This window comes from Artemia sp. Qi Xiang Cuo, chromosome 9 (genome assembly GCF_049724085.1).
Source record: "Artemia sp. Qi Xiang Cuo chromosome 9, ASM4972408v1, whole genome shotgun sequence".
In the NCBI taxonomy this organism is placed as follows: domain Eukaryota; kingdom Metazoa; phylum Arthropoda; class Branchiopoda; order Anostraca; family Artemiidae; genus Artemia; species Artemia sp. Qi Xiang Cuo.
Window position 1 is genome coordinate 59,272,256 of NC_142802.1, and position 26,421 is coordinate 59,298,676.

Sequence of the window (26,421 nt, forward strand, 5' to 3'; positions counted from 1 at the left end):
ATTTAAGAAAATTTAGAATTAAAGTGAAATTTTTTATCTTCATAGAAAATAATCATAATCATAGTATAACTTTTTCTATCTTCTACGGAAAAATTTAGAAGTGAACTTTAAATTTTTTATGTCTTGGGACTTTTCTTGTTCCGGGAAAATATTTGGAATAGAACTTTAAATTTGACTCTTTGAGAAAGTTCGGAATTGAATTTAAGAAAATTTAGAATTAAAGTGAAACTTTTTATCTTCATGGAAAATAATCACTATCATAGTATAACTTTTCCTATCTTCTACGGAAAAATTTAGAAGTGAACTTTAAATTTTTTATGTCTTGGTGAACTTAAAACTGAAGTGTAAGCTTTTTATTTTCTCTGGTGAAATTAGAATTGAATTGTGTTCTTTGGTAAAATTCAGAAGAGAACTTGAACTTTTCTATCTTCTATGAAAAATTGAGCCTGCTAGTAGTATCATTATCTCTAAAAATATTTTTTTAACATCTCTGACCTTTTTAATAGATATTATGAACGTTTAACATTCTAGCATATCCTAAAAATAATGAACACTTAACAATATAATGCATTAGATATTTTTAATGAAATAACGACATGTAGAATATTGATATAAAAATATGTTAAATACACTATTATACATTATTAGTACACTTGCGTTTCACTTTCCGTCAATTCATCTCTATATTCATTGATGATATTGTCTGCTAATGTCCTTTTTATTCTGCCTGCGATTTCACTGTCTATTGTCACATTATTTTTACATAGATAGCAGTTTTGGCACATTGACATGATATGATTTATGATGTTGATGCAGCTGTATGCATGTCTTCTTTTTCCCTTTGCTTTCATTCGAATGCTAACACTGGAAAGATTACGATAAGATCTATCAACGGCTAACATGCTACCAGAACCATTAGCTAGAAGTTGTCCCTCTTCATCAACTATTTTTTTTAAGTTGGCATTCTCTTTGACTACTAATTTCTCTGGTAATGTTACTCTCGCATATCCACCACTTGCATGATGGAAATTCTTTGGTACACCAAAGGAATTTAACTCCTCACTGTCATGACAACGTATGCATACATTCCCAATAAGATCTCCACTTGCACTCGTTTCATAGTTCAGGTATTTCTCCTTGTCAGCATTCAATACGACGATGATTTTTTCATGTGCACATACTTTCGTCGAATAATTCATCTTCATTTTTTACAGATATGAATTGTATGTTGATCCTGTCACTGCGTAAAAAATACTGATTTAATGCATGAACTAAACTCAGTAGTGTCAATAACCTGCCATAGAGTATCAGTGGAAAAGCCGCGTCGTGTCTATGAACAAGCACAGAGTACGATTGGTAGAGCCGTAAGCATATTTCATGTCATTTTAAGATTTAGGAAAATTTAGAATTAAAGTGAAACTTTTTATCTTCATGGAAAATAATCATAATCATAGTATAACTTTTCCTATCTTCTATATAGAAATTTAGAAGTTAACTTAAGTTTGTTCATGTCGTGGTGAACTTAAAACTGAAGTTGAAAACATTCGGAGCCGAACTTTATATTTTATACTCTCTTTGAGCAAAGTCAGAACTAAATTTAAGAAAATTTAGAATAAAAGTGAAACTTTATATCTTCATAGAAACTAATCAAAATCATAGTATAACTTTTCTTATCTTCTATGGAAAAATTTAGAACTGAACTTTAAATTTTTTATGTCTTGGTGAACTTAAAACTGACGTGGAAGCTTCACCTACGAAATACTAAGAAACCTTAGCTCAGAAAAGCCTGAAATAGCCAACTACTCATCCCAAACTAGAAGTTTCAGACACCAAACACCTATGAGGGACTCAGAATCCTAGCTCTGACAAGTTCAAAATGCAAACTAAACCTCCCACATCATAATTTTCTGAAGGCACAAACCTATGAAATTCTAAGAAATCTAGCTCAAAAAAGTCAAAAATGGCAAACCACTCATTCCCAAAACATAGGTTTCAGTCAACACACACCTACGAAAGTCTAAGAAATCCAGCTTTGAAAAGTCAAAAAATAGCAACCCACACATCCCAAATCATAGGTTTGAGACACCACACACCTACGAAAGACTAAAAAATCAGGTTATGAAAAGTCGGAAATAGCAAATTGCTTACCTCAAATCATAAGTTTCAGACAACACACACCTATGAAATACTAAGAAACCTTAGCTCAGAAAAGCCTGAAATAGCAAACTATTCATCCCAAACTATAGGTTTCAGACAATAAACACCTATGAGGGACTAAGAATCCTAGCTCTGAAAAGTCTAAAAAGCAAACTACAAATCCCAAACTATAGGTTTCAGACAACAAACACCTATGAAAGGCTAAGAAATCTAGCTCAGAAAAGTCAAAAATATTAATTTACATATCCCAAATCATATGTTTCTGACAACACACACCTATGAAAGGCTAAGAAACCTAGCTCAGTAAAGTCAAAAATAGCAAACTACTCATCCCAAACTATAGGTTTCAGACAACAAACACCTATGAGGGACTAAGAAATCTAGCTCAGAAAAGCCTGAAATAGTAATTTACATATCCCAAATCATAATTTTCTGACAACATTCACCTACGATATACTAGGAAAGCCTAGCTCAAAAAAGTCTGAAATAGCAAACTACTCATCCCAAACTAGAAGTTTCAGACAACAAACACCTATGAGAGACTAAGAATCCCAGCTCTGAAAAGTCCAAAAAGCAAACTACTCATTCCAAATCATAATTTTCTGACAGCACACACCTCTGAAAGGGTAAGAAATCAAGTTCAGAAAAGTCAAAAATAGCAAACAACTCATCCCAAATCATAGGTTTTGGACAATAAATAGCTATGAAAGACTAAAAAATCCAACTCAGAAAAGCTCAAAAATAGCAACCCATACACCCCAAATCATAGGTTTCAGACAACATTTATCAATGAAAGACGGGACCTGGGGTGGTACTTTGAGGGTCTGGGGGGCCCTTGAGGGCCGGGTGGTCCTTTGGGCGTTTGGGGGGACCTTTGTGGACCAGGGGCTTCCTTCGGGGTCGGGGTAGGGGGATTGGAACCCCTTGGGGTTGGGGATAGAGGACCTCACGACACTGTTCAAATGGACCTTGTGTATTATAATGCCCACAGAGTTTCACCCTCAAATCCTCTCCTAAAATCTCTTCAAAAATCATCTTTTAAAATGTAGGGGGAGGGGAAGGGAGGAGGGGGAGGAGAGGGAGGGGGCCCTTTGGGGGCCAAGGGGGGAGGTGGCCTTTGGGGCCTGGGGGGTCCTTTGGGGGTCTGGGGGACCCTTGAGGGCCGGGTGGCCCTTTGGGAGCCCGGTGGACCTTTGAGGACCGGGGGCTTCCTTCGGGGTTGGGGTGGGGTATGAAGACCCTTCGGGGTTGGGGTGGGGTATGAAGACCCTTCGGGGTTGGGGTGGGGTATGAGGACTCTTTGGGGTTGTGGTAGGGGACCTCACAACACTGTGCAAATGGAACTTGTGTATTATGACGACCACAGAGTTTCACCCTCAAATCCTCTTCTAAAATCATCTTTTAAATCATCTTTTGAAATGTCTCTAACTGTTTCGCCGAAATAATTCCCTAAAACGGTTTCGCCCAAATAATCCCTAATCGTAACTTCAGCGTATTCCTTTTGTTTTTGGCATCTCTGCGCTGACGCATTTGAAATTACTAAGAAACCTGATTCCCACGCTAAAAAAATTCATCGCTAAGATGTTTCTTGGAGAATGGTTTCCATGGCGTTTGGTTATTAATATCTTTTGGAGTTCGACCAGTAGAACTGTTTCTGAGGCAAAGACATTAATGACTTGGATCTATTCCTGGAGAATCGTTTCTAGGCAAACATTTTTAAGGTCGGACAGATAATGTCATTGGTTGATTGAACTGTCAAGAAAGGGGAATTAATTTGTTGTTTCTGAGGGGAATTATTGATTCACGAAAGGGGACTTGAGGTCGATAGCACAGGTGTTCCATATTCCTGGACACCTTGACATTCATCCCTAGCATGCACTTGTCCAAAACAACAACAACAACGAATAAATCCCTCAGGCCTAAAGATCAAAGAAGCCATGTTTGTTTCTTAATTTCCCCTTCGTGAATCAATACATTCCCCTACCGATTATGTAAATCAAGTTCTCAGGTTAGGTTAGCCTAAAGATCAAAGAAGCCATGTTTGTTTCTTAATTCCCCTTCGTGAATCAATAATTTCCCCACCGATTATGTAAATCAATTTCTCAGGTTAGGTTAGCCAAACAACAATGAAGCCATGTTTGTTTCTTAAATCCCCCTTCGTGAATCAATATATTCCCCCACCGATTATGTAAATCAAGTTCTCAGGTTAGGTTAGCCAAACAACAAAGAAGCCATGTTTGTTTCTTAATTTCCCCTTCGTGAATCAATACATTCCCCTAGCGATTATGTAAATCAATTTCTCAGGTTAGGTTAGCCTAACAACAATGAAGCCATGTTTATTTCTTAATTCCCCTTTCATGAATCAATACATTCCCCCGCCGATTAGGTAAATCACTCTCATGCCATTACACGTGGACAAACAACAACAGATCGATTGACCTTGACCCACATTAGACGCGATCGATAATCCTTGGATAAATTATGCAAAAAAAGTTGTAGGTGGCAGCAGGGGTGGGCAATGGGAGTAGCACCTCCCCCTCTACTGCAAATAAGAGCAGGTATACTACCTCCTAAAACATGTAAATGATAGAGTGTCATTTGTGCTCTACTGAATACCAAATATATTTGACTTATTTTTTCTTTTATTATTATAACATTGAAACATCAAAAGTTGCTGAAACTTTCGGGATATAACATCGTTATAAATCAAATGATCAATTTATTTTCATTAATTTTCTTCCAGCAATTTTATTATTATGGTGATTTGTTTTTACCAATGTTTTAAAAAATTAGGTCCACGCTGTTCAAAATACAGATTGTTTAAAAAAAATAAAAGTGACACTTGAACGGTATACAGTATTTGAGAGGGAAGGGGTAGCTTCAATCTTATTTTGAAACATTAATTTGCCTTGTTATTTTATTTTCTTGCTATGTTGTTGTTGATGCAAGGACAAGTAAAAAACTACACCGCTAGAAATACAACTTATTTTGAGCATAGCACAAATGACGCTTTGAGCCTTAGAAGGTTTATGTGTGAAGCCCTACTCGTTTTTGGCTTGATTTTTGTTTATTTAAACTTTGACTTGATCGTTCCTTTTAATTTTTGTTTGTTTTAGGATTCATTTATTCATCTATAGTAGTGTCTGTTATCTTTAGGTGTGATTTCATGGTTAATTTTAATTTCTGTTCGTTTTGCATTGCCGCATTTCAAAATCTACTGTATAAATCGGCTATACATGAGCCCATAAGCGTCCTTGTGACACATATGTTCACTATGAGCATAAATACTAACCCTCTACTCACACTAAAATTATTCAAGAAGCCACTTAGCTAGAGAACAAGGAAGTCTCCAGAGGAAAATCTAATTTTAGCGGAAATGATTAAGGGGTTAATGTTATCCTATTTTACGTTTCGCATGACCCTTTTCACAGGGATAAAGACATTAATCAAAGCACCTACTGACTATAAACACAGCACTCTGGTGACAATCTTCAAGAATTAAAATATAACAATCCAAGGGAATAGGTGTGGCATCCGCCATACTTATTGGCATTTGCCGCAGCTACCATTATTGGGAAGCTGCTCTTGCATTTAGACCCCAGAGGATCACTTCACAACGAGCAACATGCCTTCCAACCAAAACACTCCTGCGTAAATTCAGCAAAAGAGGTTCAAGAACAGAAGACCAAATTTATATGATCCTTGTTGACTTCAAAGTGACCTTCAGCTCTGTAGACCGTTCAAGTCTCTAGAAGACTCAAAGGAAGACCACGGACTTTGTGTCCTAGAAAAACTGGTCGACCTCATTTTTGTCACCTATGAAAACAGCAAATGCGGTGCCAATACCCTTGACAACCAGGCTAAATTTCCCCGCATCCTATCAGGAGTGAGGCAAGGTTGCATTCTTCCACTACTTCTCTTTATGATGCTGATAGGCTTTGAAATCTAGACTTTTTTGAAGACACTGCAATGCTAGAATAGTACAAGGAACGGCTCGATGAAGTATGGACTCTCGCAATAACCTCTTGTGACTATTGTCTTCAGAATATGAAAATGGGAATGTTTGGGATATATCATACGAACGAGCAGCCAAAGGCAACCAAATACTTGCCTTCTCTGGCATCCATCACGCACCCATCATAAAAAAAGGCCCAAAAACATAGTACAGCGCAATTGTAAAACATAGCTGCGCATCCTTAAAACTTACATCCAACCAGAGTGCGAGGACGTCTTAGCTGTCGCAAACTGGAGGGATGATTGCAGGCTCTTTCATGATGGTATAGGTGCCTCTGCTGACACAGGTGGCTAACGTCGTTTTGGATTTCTTTGACTGTTGGACTTTTGCAAAGTTTTTGAAAACTTAAAAAATTATCTAAGAGTGTATTAGTGTAAATACTGATGAAGGGGGAATATAGATTAAATGCAATTTACAATAGCTTAATTAGGGGTAGATCAAAATTTTAAGCAGTAATGTGTTACATATTAGTCCCTAAACATGAGCAGAAGTCGGGATGAGATCAATGCAGGATAGAGTCGACAGATGAGAGCTTAGTTAGCAAATAAAAAAATCCATTTGATATATAACACATAATTTTCTTTGACCTATTGCCATGTACACTCTTAGATTGTCTCTATAGTTCAATAAACCTTATTCATGTAATTTTAATCATGGGTGATAGCCTAGGGTTTACGTAAATTCTTTCACATAATAATAGTATTTCATTTTTTGCTAGATCTCCTTGCCAAATTGAAATTATATGAGAGACAATTTGTTGTACCAGAGATAATCTATTTGTCATTTCTGTATACTTTTTCAGGCTATTTACAGTGATTGCAGTGATATTTGGAAATTATTAAAATGTGATTTTAATATTAAATTTTTTCTATTTTTTGATTGTTTGCCTTTTTCTTTATATGTTACTCATATATGTCCTCCTTTTTTCTCTCGTTGATAAAGGCTCCCGGACTTGGAGCTGAAATATTTGAATTTTAATTCTTTAAAGTTTGTCGCTTTTTTCTGTTTTATTCCACTGTTTCATTTATTTATATTCGTTTTCTCTCTATATATTTTTATTTATTAAATTATGTAGAACGAAAAGCACTGTAGTCTAAGAAATAATTTAGTAAGAGTAGTAGCAGTATTAATGTGCACATATTGCCTTTTTGTCATTTCAACATCTTCGCCTTGAGCATCATGGCCCCAAAACTATGGCCTTGAAGTTTTATCTTAACACGCTAAGCCGTTCTTCAGACATATCTGATGAAACCTCTTGACCACCGGAATGCACTTAGTAGATTCCGGTTGTTCCAATTCTTAATTCCAATTCCAATTTCTTATTCAAATTCCCTAATTTCAAATCCTTTTTTCAATTGACTTATAAGTAGTGTGTATGTACGCAATATCATGACTACATGAATATACAGTGCAGTTTGACATGTACATTGCAAAAAGCGAGCAATCCTTTTATATTATATACCTATAAAGTGAACAAACACGTTTTGGAACTATGGTTGAGATTGTATAACGCTAGTGAGAGTGTATAAGGTTTCAGATCCACATGGAATTACACAAGAATATACAGTGCAGTTTGACGTGCACATTGTAAAATGCAACCAAACCTTTTATATTATATATCTATAAAGTGAACAAACACGTTTTGAGATTATAATTGAGATTGTATAACGCAAGCAGACTGGTTTTTGACGCACTTTCATCATAACATTTTTTTTCTTTTTTTTAAATTGAAAACTAGAAACTGTCAAATTCCATAATCAAGGAATGGTCTCATTCTAGAAATACCGGTTTCTAGAATGTTATAATCATTTTGTTTCTGAGGCAACATCCACTTTTTGGGGCCAATCAGAGATGTTTCTACTAACGCTACTCCATATATGATTACTCGATTAGTAATTGAATTCAAAATAAAAGGAGCGATTTTCATTGTAATTCATATTAGTAAGAGAATTGAATTCAGAGTCAAGGATGTATGGTGTTTTCGATTGCGAATTCATTGGCTTGAAGAAGTCATCATGTGGGGTGATTTTTGAATGTGCATTTTTATTGCTGACTACAGATCGTAGAGAAGTCTCTTGTTATCACTGGTATATCAACTACAATATATATACGTACAATAGAGACATTTGTCGCAATACATTATGCGTTATAAACAAACTAGGTTTATATGATAGAGTGTTACCCCCATTCTATGATGAAGGGAAGGATCTATCCGTGGTACAAGAGGAAGTTAAAGAAATAATATTTTTTTTTTTGGTGTAACAGCACTATACGCGAAAGGGAATGTGCCCAATGACAAACTTTTAATCGACAAATGCAAATCTGATATACCAATATTGAACTTGGAAGATTTTAATTGTGAGAAATTTCCGAGTAAAATACACAACCCAGAGGACAAGGTTCGATTTTTTAGCAGATGGGTGCCAATAAATATTCCTGCCCGGAATATGTGTATAAGATATCCCAGGAAGAAGAAGAACAACAACAAAATCCGTGATATAGATTGGGATCACACCAAGTGGATGATGAAGGATGATGAATTTTTATAACACCCATCACCCCCATGACTATCCAACGGTCTTTTTAAAGACCAACAAATTTATAAGCATTTCGTAACCATGGTCATATATATCTTTTCTCTGCCTTGACAGAAAACAAAACATCGCATCGTACTAGTCTAAAATATTTTTTTTTTTTGTACCATGTGAAAAAATTCACAAAGGGTTTGATGCAATGAGTGGCTAATCAGATCAAGCCTCGGTATTACTTACCAAAACTCCAAAAACTGAATGCTGAAAACTAATTCGGCACGAAAGGTAGTTCAGTTTTAATTCTATATCCAAATATGTATAGTTTACTGGGTTTTAGACTATTTGTTAAAGTTATAAACAAAAGCCACTCCTCATAAATTAAAGAAAAAGGGGGAACACCCCAGTAGGGATCGAATTTCATATTTCTGGTTGAAGTACCCGTTTTAAGCATTAGAAGATATCATGCAGTGGCAAAGTGTCGTTTACAACTGGTTTTTACATCAAAACAAATATTTTGGCCTAAATACAACAAAAAAGCTATCAAGCATAAAGGCTACGAGAAAGGCAATCAACTTAAAATTATCGAAAAGGTTTGTACACAATCTTTTATATTCTGAAGGCAGGATGCCACGCGACAACCTTCATATTTGACCATAAAAGCAATAAGTTAAAGGTGAAATACTTTTATAGGCAATGGTTCGGAAGCTTCATTTGGATTTGATTTTGATGTTGGATAAAAATTCAGTCATTTTTATAGAAACCGCACTACTTTCGCGGAAAACATCTTTCAGCGTATTTTAACTTTAAATGAAAAGTGTTAAATGCAAATTCATTTTGGTTTTTATGTTGGATAAAAATTCGTTCATTTTTATAGAAACTGTAATAGTCATTTTTATACACCTTTCAGGATTTTTTCAGTTTAAACGAAAAGTAGTAAATGCAATTTCACTTGGATTTTGATTTTTTATAGAAACTGCAATTTAGCGTATTTTTTTATAGAAACCATCTTTCAGCATATTTTAATTTTATATGCAAAGTATTAAATGCAAATTCATTTTGATTTTGAAATTCGTTCATTTTTATAGAAACTGCAATAGTTTCACAGGAAGCATCTTTCAGCGTGTTTTAAGTTTAAAAGAAAAGCATTAAATGGAAACTCATTTTGATTTTGATGTTGGGTATAAATTTAGTCATTTTTATAGAAACTGCAACAGTTTCACGGGAACTATCTTTCAGCGTGTTTGAAGTTTAAATGAAAAGTATTCAATGAAAATTAGATTTGATTTTTATTTTGGATAAAAATCCATTTATTCTTATAGAAACTGCAATAGTTTCACGGAAAACATCTTCTGATTTAATACATGCAATAAACTAGCTAGTATTTTAAATAGGGTCTAACGTTGTAGTATACTAAAAGCTATCAAGCATAAAGACTACGAGAAAGGCAATCAACTTAAAATTATCGAAAAAGTTTGTACACAATCTTTTATATTCTGAAGGCAGGATGCCAAGCGACATTTTTCATATTTGAGCATAAAAGCAATAAGTTAAAGGTGTAATACTTTTATAGGCAATGGTTCGGAAGCTTCATTTGGATTTGATTTTGATATTGGATAAAAATTCAGTCATTTTTATAGAAACGGCATTACTTTCACGGAGAACATCTTTCAGCATATTTTAACTTTAAATGAAAAGTGTTAAATGCAAATTCATTTTGGTTTTTATGTTGGATAAAAATTCGTTCATTTTTATAGAAACTGTAATAGTCGTTTTTATACATCTTTCAGGATTTTTTAAGTTTAAACAAAAAGTAGTAAATGCAATTTCATTTTGATTTTGATTTTTTATAGAAACTGCAATTTAGCGTATTTTTTATAGAAACCATCTTTGAGCTTATTTTAAGTTTATATGCAAAGTATTAAATGCAAATTCATTTTGATTTTGAATTTCGTTCATTTTTATAGAAACTGCAATAGTTTCACAGGAAGCATCTTTCAGCGTGTTTTAAGTTTAAAAGAAAAAGCATTAAATGGAAACTCATTTTGATTTTGACCTTGGATATAAATTTAGTCATTCTTATAGAAACTGCAATAGTTTCACAGGAACTATCTTTCTGCGTGTTTTAAGTTTAAATGAAAAGTATTCAATGAAAATTAAATTTGATTTTGATGTTGGATAAAAATCCATTCATTCTTATAGAAACTGTAATAGTTTCACGGAAAACATATTCTGGTTTAATACATGCAATAAACTAGCTAGTATTTTAAATAGGGTCTAACGTTGTAGTATACTAAAAAGTTGATACTAAGAGAGATGTAGATGGGAAGAAAAGAATTTTAATAATGAAATTCAGAACAATCCATAGAAATCCTTGCAAATCGAGTAGTAAGGCGTATGTGAGAACCAACCGTTAAGGATCGTAAGCACCAACGACCCTAACCACCAGAGACCACAACCCCCAAAGGTCCCCTATCCCCAAACTCCAAGGGGGCCACCTCCCCTCCAAGTTTTTGGCCACCCCCCAATTTTTTTTCACGTATCTTAAAATGACATGAAATATGCTTATGGCTCTAACAATTGTACTCTATGCTTGCTCTGAGACACAACGCGGCTTTCCCACTGATACTCTATGGCTGGTTATTGACATTACCTAGTTTATTGCATGTATTAAATCAGTATCATTTACGCAGTCGAACGATAAACACATAAGTCATATCCGAAAAAAAAAGTGAAGATGGAGCCTTTTAAGAATGTGTGTTTTCATGTTAATGGTATTTTAGCATTGAATGCCGACAAGGAGAAGTATTTGAACAATGAAACAAGTACAAATGGTAGCACTATTGGAAATTTATTCGTGCATTGTCATGACAGTAAGGAATTTAAGTTCTTTTGAATACCAGAAAAATTCAACTCTTATGATGGTGGATATGCAAGAGTGAGATATCCAGAGATGATAGCATTCAAAGAGAATGCCAACATAAAAATAATAGTTGATGAAGAGGGATATCTTCTTGCTAGTGCTTGTGGTAACACGCTACCTCTTGCTACAACCCTTCGTCACTTTTAGGGTATTAGCATTCAAAGTAAGATCAAAAAAAGACATGTATACTCTTCTACTAATATCATAAACCATATCTTGTCTACGTGCCGAAACTGTTACTTCTGGAAAAATAATATGATAATAGACAGTGAAACTGCCGGAAAAATAAAATGGGCATTGGCAGAAAATATCACTAAGGAATATAAAGATGAATCGATGAAAATCAAAGTGCCAGCAAACGTCACTACCATTAATCAAACAATTAATGGACCAAATAATAGTAAAGATGAAATGCATATTGAACATGTGGATGACCCCCCATTAGAAATGTGTTCACATGTTAGTGTTATTGTAGCAATAGAAGGAGAAGTATTTGAACTATGAAAAACGTACAAGTGGTAGCACTATCGGAAACGTATGCGTGCGGTGTCATGACACTAAGGAATTAAATTTCTTTGGAGTACCAAAACAATTCAATTATACAAATGGTGGATATGCGAATGTATCATTTTGAGAGATGTTTGTACTCAAAGAGAATGCCAACATAAAAATAATAGTTGACGAAGAGGGGTATCTTCATGCTAGTGCTTTAGGTAACATGCTACCTATTGATAGAACCTATCGTCATCTTTTAGGTATTAGCATTCAAATGAAAGCAAAGGGGAACTGAAAGGCCTACTCTTCTACTAATATCATAAACCATATCTTGTGTACATGCCGAAACAGTTACCTTTGTAAAAATAATGTTGTAATAGACAGTGAAATGGACGGAAAAATAAAAAGGGCATTGGTAGAAAATATGACTAAGGAATATAAAGATGAATCGATGAAAAACAAAGTGTCGGCAAACGTTACTACCATTGGGAATATAAGGAATATAAAGATGAATCGATGAAAAACAAAGTGTCAGCAAACGTTACTACCATTGGGAATATAAGGAATATAAAGATGAATCGATGAAAAACAAAGTGTCAGAAAACTTTACTACCATCAAACAGTTAATGAATCAAATAATACCAAAGACAAAACGAATTTTGAACCTGTCGGTGACACACCACTAAATATTGTGCTTGACTCAAAATGGAATAATCATTATTCTACTGATTACGAACTAAGAGAAAACAATAGCTACAATATCCAGAGAGAACATGTTGAACTATTTTACGGAACAGATTCAAAATGTCCAAAGTTGCTCATTGATATTAATAATGTATCATAATATATTTTTGTATTAATATTCTACATGTCATTATTTCATTAAAAATATACTATGAATTACATTGTTATGCATTCATTATTTTTAGAGTATGCTAGCATATCAAACGTTTAGAATGTCTATTGAAAAATCAGAGATGTAAGAAAAGGATTTTACATGCATCTATTGTCAGACACATGCGATAACATTGACAAAATATAAGTATCAGAGTGAATAAGTTTTTTCTCTCAACATCTTTTGTCAGATACATCGGATAAAATTGACTAAGTCTAAGTATCAGATTGAATAAATTCATTATCAACATCCTTTCACGGATACGTTGGATGACATTGTCAAAATCTATGTATTAGAGTGGATAAATTCTTTATCAACTCCCCCTTTTTCTGATACATCAGATAACATTCACAAAATCTGTCTATTAGAATGAATAATTCCTTATCATCATCCTTTTGTCGTTGACGTCAAATAAAATTGACAAAATCTAACAATCAGAGTGAATAGATTCATTATCAAAATCCTTTGTCGGATATCTCGGAAAGAATTGACAAAATCTAGGTACCAGGGTGAATAAATTTATTATCAACATCCTTAGTCGGATATGTCAGATAAAATCGACAAAATCTAAATACCAGATTAAATAAATTCTTTGTCAGCATCCCTTTCTTAGATACATGGGATAATACTGACAAAATGTAAGGATCATAATGCATATCTATATTACTATTGTCCTTTAAATTTATTATCTAAATAATTTGCGAGGTATATCCGATACAATTGACAAAATATAAGTATCAGATTGATTAAATTCTATATCAACAACCCTTTCTCAAATACATGGGATTAAATTGACAAAATCTAAGCGTCAGAGTGAATATATTTTTTTATATCAACATCTATTGTCAGATACATCGAATATAATTGAAAAAATCTAAGAATCAGAGTGAATAAATGCTTTATCAGCATACTTTGTCGAATATATCGGATAAAAGTGACAAAATCTAAGTACCAGAGCAAATAAATGCATTATCAACATCATTTGTTGAATATGTTAGATAAAATTGACAAGTTGGATAAAACTGACAAAATCTAAGTGTCAGAGTGAATAATTTTTTATCAACATCTTTTGTTAGATATATCGAATACAGTTGAAAAAATTTATTAATTAGTGTGAATAAATTGTTTTTATCAATATCCTCTGTCCGAGAGGTCTGGTAAAATTGACGAAATCTAAGCATCAAACTGAACAAATTTTTTATCAACATCACTTTTCGTATATATCAAATAAATTATACAAAATCTAAGTATCAGACTGAATAAATTCATTATTAACATCCATTGTCGGATATCTCTGATAAAATTGACAAAATCTACGTAACAGAGTGATTAAATTTTATATCAACATGGATTTCTCGAAAAAATGGAATAAAATTGGCAAAATCTAAGTATCAGAGTGAATAAATGCTTTATCAACATCCTTTAAATGTATCATCAATATCATATGTCAGATACATCGGATAAAATTGACAAAATGCATTATCAACATCCATGTTAGACTGGTTATAGATGGCAGCACACCCGCTCAGACACTTAGTCATAGAGATAGATATGCAAAAAATTGGGTTGATTTAGGTTCACTTAGAGTGGCTTGCCACTGTAAGTGAACCTAAATGAACCCATTTCGTGCATCATTTATCGGATATGTTTTCTCGGATACATGGGATAAAATTGATAAAATCTAAGCATCAGAGTGAATAAATGCTTTACCAACATCCTCTAAATACATTATCAACATCAGTTGTCGGGTATATCGGATAAAATTGACAAAATCTAAGTATCAGATTGATTAAATTCTATATCAACAACCCTTTCTCGAATACATGGGATAAAATTGAAAAAATCTAAGCGACAAAGTGAATAAATTTTTTTTATATCAACATCTATTGTCAGATACATCGATTATAATTGACAAAATCTAAGTACCATAGTGAATAAATGCTTTATAAGCATCCTTTGTCGAATGTATCGGATAAAATGGATGAAATCTATGTACCAAACTAACGAAATGCATTATCAACATCATTTGTCGGAAATATCGCATAAAACTGCCATGTAGAATAAAATTGACAAAATCTAAGTGTTAGAGTGAATAATTTTTTTTTATCAACATCTTTTGTCAGATACATCGAATATAATTGACAAAATCTAAGTGTTAGAGTGAAAAATTTTCTTATCAACATCCTCTGTCAGATACATCGGATAAAATTGACAAAATCTAAGTATCAAACTGAATAAATGCTTTATCAACATTTATTTCACGGCGCAAAAAAAATAGCCGTGACTACCTCAGATGGTTTTATGGTGCAGTGAGTTGTTACTAGTAGTATTATTTTCGTGTATTTTGCAAGCCCTTCGTACTATACCTTAAACACATTCAGATATTTCCTTGATAAAAAAATTATGTCCGACATATCCGACAAATGATGTTGATAAAGCATTTATTCAGTCTGATACTTAGATTTTGTTAATTTTATCCGTTTTATCTGACAGAGGATGTTGATAAAAAAAATTATTCACTCTAATATTTAGATTTTGTCTACTTTATCCGTTGTATCCAACAAATCATATTGATAAAAAAAAATTTCACTCTGACATTTAAATTTACTCAATTTTGTCCTACATGTGAATTTTATCTGTCATATCCGAAAAATGATGTTGATAATTCATTTATTCACTCTGGTACTTAGATTTTGTCACTTTTATCCGATATATTCGACAAAGGATGCTGATAAAGTATTTATTCACTCTGATACTTAGATTTTGTCAATTATATTAGATGTACTTGACAATAGATGTTTATATAAAAAAATTTATTCACTTTGACGCTTAGATTTTTTCAATTTTATCCCATCTATTTCAGAAAGGGTTGTTGATATAGAATTTAATCAATCCGATACATAGATTTTGTCAATTTTATCCGATATACCCGACAACTGATGTTGATAATGCATTTAGAAGATGTTGGTAAAGCAATTAACTCTGATGCTTAGATTTTATCAATTTTATCCCATGTATCCGAGAAAACATATCCAAAAAATGATGCGCGAAATGGGTTTATTTAGGTTCACTTATAGTGGCGCGCCACCATAAGTGAACCTAAATGAACCCAACTTTTTGCATATCTCTATCTCTGACTAAGTGTCTGAGCGGGTATACTGCCATCTATAACCGATCTAACATGGATGTTGATACTGCATTTTGTCAATTTTATCCGATGTATCTGACATATGATGTTGATGATACATTTATAGGATGTTGATAAAGCCTTCATTCACTCTGATATTTAGATTTTGCCAATTTTATTCCATGCATTTGAGAAATGCATGTTGATATAGAATTTAATCACTCGATACTTAGATTTTGTCAATTTTATCAGAGATATCCAACAATGGATGTTAATAATGAATTTATTCAGTCTGATACTTAGATTTTGTCAATTTTGTCCAACATATCTGACAAATGATGTGGATAAAGCAATTATTCAGTCTGATACTTAGATTTTGTTTATTTTATCCGATGTGTCTGACAGAGGATGTTGATAAAAAAATTATTCACTCTAACACTTAGATTTTGTCAATTATATTCGATGTATCTTACAAAAGATGTTGATGAAAAAAATTATTCACTCTGACACTTAGATTTTGTCAATTTTTTCCGACATGTCAATTTTATCCAACATATCCGACAAATGATGTTGATAATTCATTTATTTACTCTGGTACTTAGATTTTGTCACATTTATCCAATATATTTGACGAAGGATGCTGATAAAGCATTTATTCACTCTGATACTTAGATTTTGTCAATTATATTCGATGTACTTGACAATAGATGTTGATATAAAAAAATTTATTCACTTTGTCACTTAGATTTGTTCAATTTTATCCCTTGTATTTGAGAAAGGGTTGTTGATATAGAATTTAATCAATCCGATACATAGATTTTGTCAATTTTATCCGATATGCCCGACAACTGATGTTGATAATGCATTTAGAAGATGTTAGTAAAGCAATTAACTCTCATGCTTAGATTTTATCAATTTTATCCCATGTATCCGAGAAAACATATCAGAAAAATGATGCGCGAAAAGGGTTTATTTAGGTTCACTTATAGTGGCACGCCACCATAAGTGAACCTGAATGAACCCAACTGTTTGCATATCTCTCTCTATGACTAAGTGTCTGAGCAGGTGTGCTACCATCTATAACCGGTCTAACATGAATGTTGATAATGCATTTTGTCAATTTTATCCGATGTATCTGACATATGATGTTGATGATACATTTATAGGATGTTAATAAAGCCTTTATTCACTCTGATATTTAGATTTTGCCAATTTTATTCCATGCATTTGAGAAATGCATGTTGATATAGAATTTAATCACTCGATACTTAGATTTTGTCAATTTTATCAGAGATATCCAACAATGGATGTTAATAATGAATTTATTCAGTCTGATACTTAGATTTTGTCAATTTTGTCCAACTTATCTGACAAATGATGTTGATAAAGCGATTATTCAGTCTGATCCTTAGATTTTGTCAATTTTATCCGATGTGTCTGACAGAGGATGTTGATAAAAAAATTATTCACTCTAACACTTAGATTTTGTCAATTATATTCGATGTATCTTACAAAAGATGTTGATGAAAAAAATTATTCACTCTGACACTTAGATTTTGTCAATTTTTTCCGACATGTCAATTTTATCCAACATATCCGACAAATGATGTTGATAATGCATTTATTTACTCTGGTACTTAGATTTTGTCACATTTATCCAATATATTTGACGAAGGATGCTGAGAAAGCATTTATTCACTCTGATACTTAGATTTTGTCAATTATATTCGATGTATCTGACAATAGATGTTGATATAAAATTTTTTTTTTCACTCTGACGCTTAGATTTTGTCAATTTTATCCCATGTATTCGAGAAAGGGTTGTTGATATAGAATTTAATCAATCCGATACTTAGATTTTGTCAATTTTATCCGATATACCCGACAAATTATGTTGATAGTGCGTTAAAAGGATGTCGATAAAGCATTTATTCATTCTGATGCTTAGATTTTGCCAGTTTTATTCCATGTATCTGAGAAAGGGTTGTTGATATATAATTTAATTACTCTGGTACTTAGAGTTTGTCATTTTTATCTGACATTTCAGACAAAGGATGTTGATAATGAATTTATTCACCCTGGTACTTAGATTTTGTTAATTTATCCGAGATATCCGACAAATGATTTTGGTAATGAATTTACTCACTCTGATAGTTAGATTTTGTCAATTTTGTTCGATGTAACCGACAAAAGGATGATGATAAGGATTTTATTAATTCTAATACACAGATTTTGTGAATGTTATCTGATGTATCAGACACAGGGGGAGTTGATAAAGAATTTATCCACTCTAATATATAGAGTTTGACAATGTTATCCAACGTATCCGAGAAAGGATGTTGATAAAGAATTTATTCAATCTGATACTTAGATTTAGTCAATTTTATCCGATGTATCTGATAAAAGATGTTGATAGAAAAAATTTTATTCACTCTGATACTTAGATTTTGTCAATGTTATCGCATCTGTCTGACAATAGATGTATGTAAAATCCTTTTCTTACATCTCCGATGTTTCAATAGACATTCTAAACGTTTGATATGCTAGCTTACTCTAAAAATAATGAATGTATAACAATGTAATTCATAGTATATTTTTAATGAAATAATGACATGTAGAATATTAATACAAAAATATATTATGATACATTATTAATATCAATGAGCAACTTTGGACATTTTGAATCTGTTCCATAAAATAGTTAAACATTTTCTCTCTTGATATTGTAGCTATTGTTTTCTCTTAGTTCGTAATCAGCAGAATAATCATTATTCCATTTTGAGTCATACACAATATTTGCTGGTGTGTCACCGACAGGTTCAATATGCGTTTCGTCTTTGGTATTATTTGGTTCATTGACTGTTTGATTAATGGTAGTAACGTTTGCTGATACTTTGTTTTTCATCGATTCATCTTTATATTCCTTAGTGATATTTTCTACCAATGCCCTTTTTATTTTTCCGGCAATTTCACTGTCTATTACAACATTATTTTTACAAAAGTAACAGTTTCAGCACGTAGACAAGATATGGTTTATGATATTAGTAGAAGAGTAGGCCTTTCTTTTCTCCTTTACTTTCATTTGAATGCTAATACCTAAAAGAAGACGATAGGTTCTATCAATAGGTAGCATGTTACCTATAGCGCTAGCATGAAGATACCCCTCTTCATCAACTATTATTTTTATGTTGGCATTCTCTTTGAGTACTAACATCTCTGGAAATGATAAATTTCACATATCCACCATTTGTATAATTGAATTGTTTTGGTACTCCAAAGAAATTTAATTCCCTAGTGTCATGACAACGCACGCATACGTTTCCGATAGTGCTACCACCTGTACGTGTTTCATAGTTCAAATACTTCTCCTTTTCAGCATTTAATGCTACAATAACACTAACATGTGAACACATTTCTAATGGGGGGTCATCCACATGTTCAATATGCATTTCATCTTTGCTATTATTTGGTTCATTAATTGTTTGATTAATGGTAGTGACGTTTGCTGGCACTTTGTTTTTCATCAATTCATCTTTATATTCCTTAGTGATATTTTCTGCCAATGCCCTTTTTATTTTTCCGGCAATTTCACTTTCTATTATCATATTATTTTTACAGAGGTAATAGTTTCGGCACGTAGACAAGATATAGTTTATGATATTAGCAGAAGAGTATGCATGTCTTCTTTTGATTTCCGTTGAATGCTAATATCCGAAAGTTGACGATGGGGTGTAACAAGAGGTAGCATGTTACCACAAGCACTAGCAAGAAGATGTCCCTCTTCATAAACTATTATTTTTATGTTGGCATTCTCTTTGAGTGCTATCATCTCTGGATATCTCACTCTTGCAAATATCCACCATCATAAGAGTTGAATTTTTTTGGTACTCAAAAGATATTAAATTCCTTACTGTCATGACAATGCCCGCGTACATTTCCAATAGTGCTACCATTTTTACTTGTTTCGTAGTTCATATATTTCTCCTTATCGGCATTCAATACTACAATACCACTACCATGTGAACACACTTTCTTAAAATGCTCCATCTTCACTTTTTTTAAAAATATGACTTATGTGTTTATCGTTCCACTGCGTAAAAAATACTGATTTTATACATGCAATAAACTAGGTAATGTCAATAATCAGCCATTAAGTATCAGTGGGAAAGCCGCATTGTGTCTCTGAGCAAGCATAGAGTACAATTGTTAGAGCCATAAGCATATTTCATGTCACTTTAAGATACGTGAAAAAAATGGGAGGGGGGGGGGCAAAAAGTTTGAGGGGAGGTGCCCCCCTTGGAGTTTGGGGATAGGGGACCTTTGGGGGTTGTGGTCTCTGGTGGTTAGGGTCGTTGGTGCTTACAATCCTTGACGGTTTGTACTCACATAAACCTTACTACTTGATTCCCAAGGATTTCTATGGATTGTTCTGAATTTCATTATTAAAATTCTTTTCTTCACATCTACATCTCTCTTAGTATCAACTTTTTAGTATACTACAACGTTAGACCGCACTTAAAATACTAGCTAGTTTATTGCATGTATGAAATCAGAAGATGTTTTCCGTGAAACTATTGCAGTTTCTATAAGAATAAATGGATTTTTATCCAACATCAAAATCAAATTTAATTTTCATTGAATACTTTTCATTTAAACTTAAAACACGCTGAAAGATAGTTCCCGTGAAACTATTGCAGTTTTTATAAAAATGACTAAATTTATATCCAACGTCAAAATCAAAATGAGTTTCCATTTAATGCTTTTCTTTTAAACTTAAAACACGATTAAATATGCTTCCTGCGAAACTATTGCAGTTTCTATAAAAATGAACGAATTTCAAAATCAAAATGAATTTGCATTTGCATTTAATACTTTGCATATAAACTTAAAATACGCTAAAAGATGATTTCTATAAAAAATACGCTAAATTGCAGTTTCTATAAAAAATTAAAATCAAAATGAAATTGCATTTAGTACTTTTCGTTTAAACTGAAAAAATCCTGAAAGGTGTATAAAAATGACTATTACAGTTTCTATAAAAATGAACGAATTTTTATCCAACATAAAAACCAAAATGAATTTGCATTTAACACTTTTCATTTAAACTTAAAATACGCTGAAAGATGTTTTCCGTGAAAGTAATGCAGTTTCTATGAAAATGACTGAATTTTTATCCAACATCAAAATCAAATTCAAATGAAGCTTCCGAACCATTGCCTATAGTTCAGGTGTCTTTACCGCTTGCCCTGAGGAGTGGAATGAAATGCAAATATTTGATTAGTTGAATTTTGCAAACGCTACAGAGTATTCCTGAAAGTTGGTTGTGATTCCTGAAGTAGCGTCGGTATTCAAACGCTGTTGGAAATCGTCGGTGCAGGAGATAGGGGTGTTAGCCGTGCCCAAATTAACGGTGGCTTAGCGAACTGCACGTCCGCATCGACGTGGATAAATTATAGGTGCCAAAATAGGTAAGAGAATTACATATTTTAGTTTATTTGCACTTGCCATGGGGCGAAAAAGGAAGATTGCTAAAACTGTCCAAGTAGGATCCCAGTCTGTTGAGAACAGTTTGTTGAATTCGACCGTTTCATCTGAAGGGAATAACGATGTCGCTTCACTGAAGACCCTGGCGGATGATTTTGCTAAGATGCTAACAATACTTACTGAAAATGGTAAAAAACTAGACTCTATAAACGATAGTATAAAAATGTTAGAAAATCGCATGGTATCAGTGGAAAATACACAGTCTGAGCTAAAATCAGAAGTTAATACTATGAGTTCGCGTGTTACACAGCTTGAATCTGATGTTCTAAGCTTAAGAAATCAAATGTCAATTATCGCTAGTGCAACGAAAAAGTATGAAACTCGGAATGCAGATCTGTCTCGTCCGCTTATGGCATCTGAGTATCGACATACAGAGACGAATATTATCATTTGGAATGCTCCCTTCGAAAATACCACCCAAGCCGAAACGTTTTTTGACCAGTTGTGTTTGGAGGGTCTAGGTCTGTCCATGGTCCCGAGGTTTCGAGTTGTTGGTAGTGTCCGTAAGGAGCAACCGTATTTTAAAGTTGATGTTGGTTCTCGAGATGCAAAGGTCATTGTGCTTAAGAACGAAAAGAAATTAGAAGGTAAAGTTGTTGAACACCGTAGAAATTTATCTGTTAGCGATGATGCAGCAATATCAGTTCGTGAAGCTCAAAGGAAGTTGTATGCAAAGAAATCCAAATTAAATGCTCTTGGAGTTTCATCATGGATTTCTAATACAGTTCCACCATATATACAGATCGACCGTGGTGGTGTGGCGGCAAAATTTGGTTACGATGAGCCTATCCCTGAGTTATGTGACCAATAGATGGTTTTATCATTAATGGTGAATTAATATTTTGTTAATATATTTTTTTTTTTTTTTTTTTTTTGTATTTATGGAAAAAAAAAAGAAAAGTTGTTCTTTTTTTCTCATTTATTTAGTTTTTGTTAGAATTTAGAATGGATAAGTGGTAGACACAGGTAGAGCATTGTGTTTTCTTCAATTATAATTTTCTGGAATTCAGTAATGGAAATAGTAAGCCTGTATTGTGACAGGCTAGCGTTAGTGACAATTTTTTCACTTTTCTTGTATTCGTTTGTTGATTTATATTATTTTGTTAATATGTTTCTTATTATTCTTAGGTTATTTTGTGTTTTTTCTGGAGCTTCAATTACGTTGGAAACGGGACCACCGACCCTCCGAGTTATAGTAAGTTATTCAGTTGGTTAGGTTTGGTTGCAACTACCCTCCTTTCTTTTATATATATATATATATATATATATATATATATATATATATATATATATATATATATATATATATATATATATATATATATATATATATATATATATATATATATATATATATATATATATATATTTATAAAAATGGTAATTGTTCGTAATGATCGTTTGGATTGGCTTGAGCATAATCCATTGAGTGTTTCGGATTTAGGATTAGGGGTACTTCACAGGGATTTTGATATGGCGGTAGATTATGTTTTTCCGAAGGTTAATTATAAGTGCCCAGTTGATTTACATACTAGACTGGCACCGGATAAACTTGGCATTTTTCATTTGAATTGTCAGGGGTTAAATAGTACATTGGATTATTTGTCGGAGCTGTGCATGCTATCTGATTTTCATATTCTTGCACTTACTGAAACATGGTTAATGAATAATAATTCTGGACTATTGGATATTTCAAATTATAATATGTATGTTAAGAACCGTACTTACCATCAGCATGGAGGACTTGCCCTGTATATTAGAACTGATTTGAATGTGAAGGTTAGGGATGATTTGTCTGTTAATAAAGAGATGATTTTTGAGTGTTTTGTTACGGAGGTTGATAAGAATGGTGACCCATTTTTTATTGCTGTTTGTTACCGCCCCCTCCAGCTAGTGTAGATTGTTTTTTAGAATTATTAGAGCAACAAATGGACCTTCTAACTCGTAAGAACATGCCGTGTTTTGTGTGTGGAGATTTTAACATTGATTTGAAATTGTTAGCATCTAATTTAAAAGCCCGGAATATTTTGAATTTAATGTTAGGTTATGGGATGCATCCTGCCGTAAATATTTGTACTAGAGTGACGGAGTCATCTTCATCTCTAATTGATAATGTATTTTTGAATGTTCCCCATGATTCGTCAAGTGTTGTGTTAAATGATGTTTCGGATCACTTTGGTTTGGCAATATTAGTTCCGGGTATATTTAAGAATATTAATATTAATTTTGGTGCTCGCCCTAAGCCTAAGAAATTATTAGTTGATTCAAATACTATTTCAAGATTTAAGCTTAGGATAGAACAGTTAGACTTTAAATTTTTACAAGAGGAATTAGATTTAAATTTGAAGTTTGACCTTTGGTATGGTAAGATTAAGGATACGTTTTTGGAATGTTGTGAAGTGTCAGGAATACAGAAGAGAAGGGTGTCTCCGAATAAACCTTGGATTACAAAGAGTTTGTTACAGCCAATTAATAGAAGACGTTTTTTATATAAGTTGTCAACAAGGAGCAATGATCCTCATGATAATGTAATATATAGAGTTTATAATAGTAGGTTAAATGCTGCACTCCAACTGGCTAAGGTAGAATATTATAAGGTTAAATTAAAAAAAGTTGAGGGTAACCCGAGTAAGACTTGGACATTGATTAAGTCGGTGACTTGCCCTGGTAGCGTCTTGATCCGTCCAGATAGTATGGGAATGAATAATAATGTTGCAGATGAGATGTGTAATCACTTCGCTACTATTGGGCAGCGTGTGTCATCATCGGTGCCAGTATTTGATCAAGATGGAGATTTTCGTCAGTTCCTACCTGAAGATTGTGATGTGTCTGCGTACCTTAAATCTGTAACTATTGATGAATTATTTAAGGTTGCACAAAATATGAAAATGGTGCATCAAGAGGCGATTTTATTTCCTTAAAGGTTTTGAAGTCGATTTAACCTTTTATATCTAGTCATTTTTTATGACTTATAAACAATTGTTTAGAATCTAGAAATTTTCCTGATTGTATAAAGTGCACGAATGTTCTCCCGATATTTAAAGGAGGGGATAAGAATTGTTTTAGTGATTATAGACCGATTTCTTTACTGCCATTTATTTCTAGAGTGTTTGAAAAGTTGATTCATAGTAGGATGGTAAGTTTTTTCGAGAAAAGACAATTTTTTAGTTCTAGTCAGTTCGGGTTTAGGAGTCATCATTCTACAGAGCATGGAGTTTTGTTTTTAATAACTTTTATTAATGATGCTTTAGACAAGGGTCTGAAGATAGCTTCGATATTTTTGGATATTACTAAAGCATTTGACTCTGTTGATCATGATATACTAGTTCAAACGCTATATAGTAGTGGTATACGTGGTGATTTTTTTAAATGTGATAGTTAGTTTTCTTAGTGGAAGGACTCAGTGTGTCGTGATGGATGGAGTTACATCTAAAATTGAATATATTTTGATTGGAGTACCCCAGGGTTCCGTTTTGGGCCCTTTGTTGTTTTTGGTTTATATTAATGACCTTTGTAGAGCTTCAAGTAATGTGTCTTGTTCTTTGGACCTTGATACTTACGGTACTAAAGGAATTCTACCATGTTTTGCTGATGATGCCCATTTCACTGTAGCTGCTAGAACTGAAAATGAGTTGATGACTATATTGAAACAAGGTATTTCTTCGATTGAAAAGTGGATGCGAGTAAATAAATTGAAACTGAATCACAATAAGTCGAATTTTTTGATTTTTGGTAGAACTACTGGACATTATCCATGGATTAATAGTATAGAAGTAGGGCACCATACTATTGTAAGATCTACTAGTACTAGATACCTTGGTGTTATAATTGGTGAAAGCCTTAGTTTTAAAGACCATATTGCATCTGTTAACAGCAAATTGTCTCGTAATATTGGTATTATGCGTAAACTTAGGTATCTTTTTCCGTGTGAAATTCTGAGAATGTTGTATTTTTCTATGGTTCACCCATATCTCATTTACTGTTGTATGGTTTGGTCGAAAACATTCGTAACTCACCTCCATCCGCTCTGCGTAACACAGAATATGGCAATTAGAGTTCTTTATGGTAATCAAATTGACCTACCTGTATCGGTGAGGCATCTTTACCGCGTGTATAAAATTCTACCGTTAGCAGGAATATGTGTATTCTATAATGCTCTGTTTATGTTTAAATATTTAGCTTCGGAGTTACCATCATGTTTTTCAGGAATATCTAGTCTTGCGTCTACTATTCACGATCATTTGACACGATCTTATCAGTTGGTGCGGAGACCAGCTATAGTCACGTCTAGGTCTAGGTTTTCAATTCGCCATGTTGTTCCGTTAGTTTGGGAGAGTTTGCCAGAGGATTTGAGGAATGTTGGGGGTTTGCAGGATTTTAGTAAGTCGCTAAAGAACCATTGTTTTGATGTGCATATTTTGAATGGATTATTCCACGCCACTTAAGTTTTGTTTTTGAGGAGGGTTTAGTTGCAGCTGAATATGATTATAATTATTATAATTTTGTTGGGTGTTGTTTGAAGGTTCGTTGGTTTTCGGGTCCGGTAAGTTGAACTCTAATTATGTTTTTTTTTTTTTTTTTTTTTTCTATTTTTTTTTTTTTTTTTTTTTTCTTTTTTTTTGCTTTCTCTTTTTTTTGGTTTCTTGTTTTTTTTTATTTATTAGGAGGGTTTTCTCCCGCACAAGAATTGCTTCAGGGAATCAATGATGTATATATTTTTTTTAAATAAACCCATTG

The 26,421-nt window shown here is 33.1% G+C and overlaps 1 long non-coding RNA gene across 1 annotated transcript in view; it reads left to right on the forward strand.

The window, feature by feature from the left end:
• The window catches only part of LOC148948885 (uncharacterized), a 52,557-nt gene that overhangs the window by 22,612 nt on the left and 3,524 nt on the right, over positions 1-26,421 (forward strand). Inside the window, exons 2-3 of the long non-coding RNA XR_016142251.1 lie at positions 21,480-21,608; positions 22,813-22,879. This is a non-coding gene — a long non-coding RNA (uncharacterized LOC148948885). The remainder of the gene's footprint in view (positions 1-21,479; positions 21,609-22,812; positions 22,880-26,421) is intronic.